We start from the raw sequence: 7,500 nt of genomic DNA, 5'->3' as shown, positions 1-7,500 counted from the left end.
CCTGTATATTTTCCTTCCCCTTCCTTTACATCTCTCATTTCAAGCTTACATCCCCCCCCCCCACCCCCCTTTATTTCTTTTATTTTTGTGTGTGCTCTCTTCTCTTTGTGGTTCCTTTTTATTTGGTTTAAATAATCTTTAATTATTTAACAACAACAATAATAATAATAATGGTATTTATATAGCGTTGGATCTTGTGCAGAGACAAATCAAAGCGCTTTCGCACCAGTCATTCACACGCATGCATAACTCTAAAACTGTAGAAACTAAAGACAAGGAAGAGGCAGGGAAGGGAGGCTATTTTGGGAAGAGGTGGGTTTTAAGGCCAGACTTGAAAGAGCTGAGTGTGGAGACTTGACGAAGCGAAAGAGGAAGTTCATTCCAATCGCAAGGTTGTAACAATACACATGGTTACAATGCAATGAATGACAAAAGAGCATCAACAAGCTTAAAGCTTATACTGTGACTCACAACGTTGCACTTCAATTTTATCATGACGGCTGATGAACCATATTATAGATTGTATCAAATAACATTCATAAACAGTATCTCTTCCTCTATTGTTGGTTTAGCTTTTACGCGTCCGCCCAGCAAGCGAGAGAATCTGAGCGCACTGGTTCGAATCCAACAGGCGTCACGGTCTCTCCCCCTCCACTAACTCTTGAGTGGTGGTCTGGACTCTAGTCTTTCGGATGAGACGATATAAACCGAGGTCCTTTGTGCAGCATGTACTTTGTGCAGGTAAAAGAACCCACGGCAACAAAAGGGTTGTTGTCCCTGGCAGAATTCTGTAGAAAAGAACCACTTTGATAGGAAAACTCGTACACTCGCAGGTGGACAAAAGATGGTGGCGCTCTTTAATAATAATAATGATAAAATGCAGGCTTATATAGCGCAGTACCCCCCCCCCCTCCCCACCCCGTCTCAGATGGGGGCTCACCACGCTTTGAAATGAAATATACAAATTCAAGACTGACGTAAAATATGTACAACACAGTCAACACACATGCCATTGGCCAAAATATACATATGTTATGTAAGACTAAGTGACATTAAAAAAAAACAAGAGAGGCAAGGCCTTCAAGACTCACTTGTGATAAATTAAGTCCCCTAGCATTAATTACAGAGTAATTTCCCTTTTTTACTATCTGCACCAAAACGTTTGCAAAATAAATAAAACTTCCATGCTTAGCAAAAGAAGTTCCTGTTTGAACAAAAAAAATGATAATAATGACTCCTTTTGGTGTTGTGTCAGAATAAGAGGTCAAAGTGCCAAGTTTAGAGAATACAAAAAATATAAATATAACAGTAAATGCAGGTTGCATATGATTAGGCTTCTTTTTTTATTTTTTTGTGCCCATCCCAGAGGTGCAATATTGTTTTAAACAAGATGACTGGAAAGAACTGATTTTTTTCCTATTTTTTATGCCAAATTTGGTGTCAACTGACAAAGTATTTGCAGAGAAAATGTCAATGTTAAAGTTTACCACGGACACACAGACACACGGACACACACACACACACACACACACACACACACACAGACAACCGAACACCGGGTTAAAACATAGACTCACTTTGTTGACACAAGTGAGTCAAAAAATGTAAATCAACACAGGCACTATCACAGTCTCAGGTCACGCAGGCGCAAACTCCCAGCAAAAGCAGAGCACATTACATTCACCATTGTCATTGTCAAAGACAAACACCAAGGAACCATGAGGCAACACGAAAACACCACCTTACCAAAGTCAGCACATCTTTTGTGGAGAGCAGCCCGAGCTTCACAGAGAGAAATATATGTTGTTGTGACAATACAATACAATACAATACAATACAATACGACACCTCCAACATTGTTTTTCTCGCTATTTCCTCTTTCCTTTGATACTTTACTTTCCGTTTCTTTTTCCACTGTCCTCTCCCTTTTCATTTAAAAAAAAAAAAGAAAAAAAAGAAAAAAAAAGAAGAAATTCTTCGATCCCAATCTGACACCTGCAGCTTTATGTCTCGGCTATTTTGGTCACACAATTTTCTCCTTGATCCCGTCCTGTCAGCCGAAAGACCCCCCCCCCCACCCCCACCCCTCTCCCGCCCCCCTCCTCCTCCTCCTCCCACAACCCCCCAACACTTAGCCTCCCGTCCCCCCCCCACCCCCTGGTCCCAACAGCCCCCCACCCCCCCCCACCCACCCTCACGCCCCCATCCTCCCATCTCCCCCCCCACCGTCCCCTCTCGACTCACCCCTTTGATATTCGTCTTATCCCTGTTCCTCTTGCCAACACCACTACCACCATCATCATCATCATCATCATCATCACCATCATCATCATCATCATCATCCACCGCCACCACCACCATCATCATCATCACCAACCACCGCCACCACCACCATCATCATCACCATCATCATCACCATCATCATCATCACCAACCACCACCACCATCATCATCATCATCATCATCACCATCATCATCACCACCATCATCATCACCATCATCATCATCATCATCATCATCATCATCACCATCATCACCATCATCATCATCAACCACCAATACCATCATCATCACCAACCACCAATACCATCATCATCATCAACCACCAATACCATCATCATCACCAACCACCAATACCATCATCATCACCAACCACCAATACCATCATCATCATCACCAACCACCACCACCACCATCATCATCACCATCATCATCATCACCAACCACCACCACCACCACCACCATCATCATCACCATCATCATCATCATCATCATCACCAACCACAACCACCACCACCATCATCATCATCATCATCATCATCATCACCAACAACCACAACAACCATCATCATCATCACCAACCATCACCACCACCACCACCATCATCATCACCAACCACCACCACCACCATCATCATCACCAACCACCACCACCACCACCACCACCACCCACCACCATCATCACCACCACCACCACCACCACAACCACTACTATCATCACCACCAATCAACATCACCACCACCTCCACCACCATCACCACCACCCCCACCACCCCCACCACAAACACCAGCCACAAACGGCAATACCCGTAACGACAGAAACAACAGAATCAATAACGACAACCAAACGCATCATCAACCAGGAAAAAAAACAAACAAAAAAAACAAAAACAGTTTACCGACCGCAGAAAGCTTGATCGCCACTTGCTGCTACTGCTTTTTTTTTTCTTTTCTTTTTTTGTCACAACAGATTTCTCTGTGTGAAATTCGGGCTGCTCTCCCAAGGGAGAGCGCGTGGCTATACTACACTGACAGCACCACCCATTTTTTGTTGGTTTTTTTTTTTTTCCTGCGTGCAGTTTTATCTGTTCTTCCTATCGAAGTGGACTTTTCTACAGAATTTTACCAGGAGCAACCCTGTTGTTGCCGTGGGTTCTTTTACGTGCGCTAAGTGCATGCTGTATGTACACAGGACCTCGGTTTATCGTCTCCTCATCCGAATGACTAAGCGTCCAGACCACCACTCAATGTCTAGTGGAGGGGAGGGTGTGGGTAGGTGGGGGGGGGGGGGGGGGGGGGGGGAGGTGTGGGATATCGGCGGCTGAGCCGTGATTCGAACCAGCGTGCTCAGATTCTCTCGCTTCCTAGGCGGTGCGGACGCGTTACCTTTTCAGAAACCCAGAAAAAACTGGACCGTGATTGATGTTAATTCCACTCTCCCTCTTCCCCCTCACCCCCCAGGGGAATCCTCTCTCCATCCTCCCAACACCACCTCCACACTCTTTCACCTTCCCTACGTCCCATCAGACCCCCCCTCGCGCCCCGCCCCCCCCCCCCATCCCCCCCCCCCCCCCCCCCGACACACACACACTTAACCCTCTCTCTCACTGTCCCAGTCTTTGAGCTCAGTTGACAAGATTGTCTTGAAAGCTCTCCAGCGACGAAAATAAATTATCGAGACGCACCTTGCAGGTTAAAAAAAAAAGAAAAAAAAAAGAAAAAGAAAAAAGAAAGAAATTCTCCCACTTGTGTCCAGCCACTTAACAAGGACAACATCCAAAGTAGCGCTCGTTTGTATGGAAGGAGGAGGAGGAGGAAGAAGAAGAAGAGGAAGAAGAGGAGGAGGAGGAAGAAGAAGAGGAGACGTATAGATGGAAAGTGAGGTGGTGGTGGAGGGGGTGGGGGGTTTGGGAGGAGGGGGAGGCAGTGAAAGGAAATATTGCGGACGGGGGGGGGGGGGTGAGGATGGGGGTGGGTGGGTGGGTGGGGGGGGTGGAGTGAAGGTTGGAAATGGTGGTGTTTGAGAAGTATCACTTCAGGTTTCGCATCACCCACCCCCCTTCCCCTCCCTCCCCCCCCCCCCCCCCCCCCCCCCCCCCCCCCCCACCCCCATCTCCCCTTCTCAGCCACAACACGGAATCGATACTGTATTAAATGGAACCTTCATGTATCCGTGTTTACCTCATCGGGTTGGGATATCCTGGTTTTCTTTGCTGCTTTTTTTTTTTTTTTTTTTTTTCTTGTGCTTTTTCTCCCCCCCCCCTCCCCCACCCCCACCCCCACTCCCCCCCACGTCCCTCTCTCTCTCTCTTTTTTTTTTTTGAAACAACGGTTAGTGGCAACCCAGCTTTCATGCTATTAAGGTTTTGTTGAAGGTGTACAGAGTGAGTAACACGCTTTACATTTGGATCTCGATTTGTTGTTGTTCTATCACGTCCAACGAAAACCAGCAGCATGATTAACAACCTTCATTTTACTAGTGAAAGGGGAAGGGGAAGGGGGAGGGAGGGAGGGAGGGGAGGGAGAGAGAGAGAGTGGGGGAGGGAGGTAGGAGGAAGGTTAGGGTGCAGGGTTGGGGGAGAGTATAGATAAAAAAATCCCCGTTCCCCCCTCCTTCCCCCCCACCCTTTTCCCTGAGGTTAAAAAAAAAACAAAAAAACACCCAAAAAACCCAACAAACAAACTTGGGCCTTTCTGTGTTGCAGGCGGTTTGTTGTCATTCCTGTCACCACCACCGGGCAGTTCGTTTTGATTCGCGCTGGCACGTCTGATCCATTTTTTTAGTCTTATCTCTGCAACTCGACCACCAGAAAGGTGAGTAAGTTTGGTTTGAATTTTGACTTCTTCTTCTTCTTCTTCTTCTTCTGCGTTCGTGGGCTGCAATTCCCACGTTCACTCGTATGCACACGAGTGGGCTTTTACGTGTACGACCGTTTTTACCCCGCCATGTAGGCAGCCATACTCCGTTTTCGGGGGTGTGCATGTTGGGTATGTTCTTGTTTCCATAACCCACCGAACGCTGACATGGATTACAGGATCTTTAACGTGCGTATTTGATCTTCTGCTTGCATATACACACGAAGGGGGTTCAGGCACTAAGCAGGTCTGCACATATGTTGACCTGGGAGATCGTAAAAATCTCCACCCTTTACCCACCAGGCGCCGTCACCGTGATTCGAACCCGGGACCCTCAGATTGACAGTCCAACGCTTTAACCACTCGGCTATTGCGCCCGTCAATTTTGACTTCAATTTTTCAGACTCCCTGCCCCCGCGCCCCCAATACATTATGGATTGAATATTGCCCTGATGTTTAACTGCATTTGTTTCAGTGATGTGACAGTTAAGCATAATATATATATATATATTAATTTTTTTTTTATGTGAGTTGATTAAGCCTTTCCTGCGCGAAAGTGTATTTGTATTTGTATTTCTATCTATCACAACAGATTTCTGTGTGTGTGAAATTCGGGCTGCTCTCTCCAAGGAGAGCGCGTCGCTACACTACAGCGCCACCTCCTTTCTTTTTTCTTTTTTTTTCTTTTTTTTTCATGCGTGCAGTTTTATTTGTTTTTTTCCTATCGAAGTGGATTTTTCTACAGAATTTTTTGCAAGGAACAACCTTTTTGTTGCCGTGGGTTGTTTTACGTGCGCTAAATGCATGCTGCACACGGGACCTCGGTTTATCGTCTCATCCGAATGACTAGCGTCCAGAACCACCACTCAAGGTCTAGTGGAGGGGGAGAAAATATCGGCGGCTGAGCCGTGATTCGAACCAGCTCGCTCAGATTCTCTCGCTTCCAAGGCGGACGCGTTACCTTTAGGTCATCACATTGAGAATGTTGATGGTTTGAGAAAAAAAAAAGAAAAAAGAAAAAAAGAAAAAAAAAAGATATTACTTTTTACATCCATTATCAGTTGTTTTTATTGTTCAATTAACGACTTCTCTTCCCCCCCCCCCCCAGCCCGTTACGTAATTTTATTGGGTTTTTTTTCCCCCCTGTTTATTCATCTTTGATTCCATGCACCGTCCATCTTCCCTGTTTCTCCCAACTCAGCATTCAACACACCCTCTCCTCTTACCTTTTAACTCTCTCCATACGATCGGCGAAAGAGACGACGTTAACTGCCCACCCCACCCTTCAATACATTTCCTGTGACCAGCCTTCAACCAAGGGCAGAGCACTCTCACAGTTCACTACGTCACCAGGAAAAGAACAGTGTCCCAGTATCGTAAACTACGTCCCGTGGTGGTCTTTGCGTTTGTTCCAAATTCGTGTGAAAAGACACCCCGAGGATTTGTATGGTAAATCTTTGTGGTCAAAAAAACAACTTTTTTGGAGTGGCTGATCAAGAGGGAAGCTTTTGGCTTCATTTATTTTATTTTGTTTTTCTAAGTCGACAGACAGTCCTGAATACATACATGGTTGCAAAGGAACGTGTGTGAACGTGCGTGTGAACATGCGCACATACAGTTACACTCACACGCATGCCTCGCGCGCATACACAACAAATACACTAAAATACGAACGCGCACGCACGCACGCACGCACTCACGAATCCCCCCTCCCCCACTCTAACGCCCCCTCCACCCCCCGCCCCCACTTTTTCCATATTATATGACATTATTCTCTGTCCCTCTATACGCTCTCTCTCTCTCTCTCTCTCTGTCTGTCTGTCTGTCTCGCTCTGTCTGAAGCACAAACATACATACAGACAGGCACAAACAACAACAACAACACACACACACGCACCACTACCACACACACACCACACCACACACCACACCACACCACCACCACCACACACCATACCACACACACACACCACACCACACCACACAATCATAGCGCAGAACGAAATCCCCCCTTGACAACAAACCTTAAAGACAGAATGGAGATGGTGACTGACCATTCATGGTTACTGGACCTTAACCACGACAGGTCACAACAGTTCCCCTGTCTTGCTAAGTCAGGCTGGTAGGTTTCCTCTGGAGGTCGTCTCCGTCTGTCTGTCTGTCTGTCTGTCTGTTTCTCTCTCTCTCTCTCTCTCTCACTCTCTTTGTCTCTCACTCTCTTTGTCTCTCTCTCTTTCTCGCTCACTCTCTTTGTCTCTCTCTCTCTCTTTGTCTCTCTATCTCTCTGTCTCTGTCTGTCTGTCTGTCTCTCTTTGCCTCTCTCTCTTTGTCTCTTTGTCTCTCTCTCTCTCTCTCTCTCTCTCTC

Source organism: Babylonia areolata, chromosome 16, assembly GCF_041734735.1.
Source record: "Babylonia areolata isolate BAREFJ2019XMU chromosome 16, ASM4173473v1, whole genome shotgun sequence".
Lineage (NCBI taxonomy): Eukaryota > Metazoa > Mollusca > Gastropoda > Neogastropoda > Buccinidae > Babylonia > Babylonia areolata.
This window is presented reverse-complemented; position numbering follows the sequence as displayed.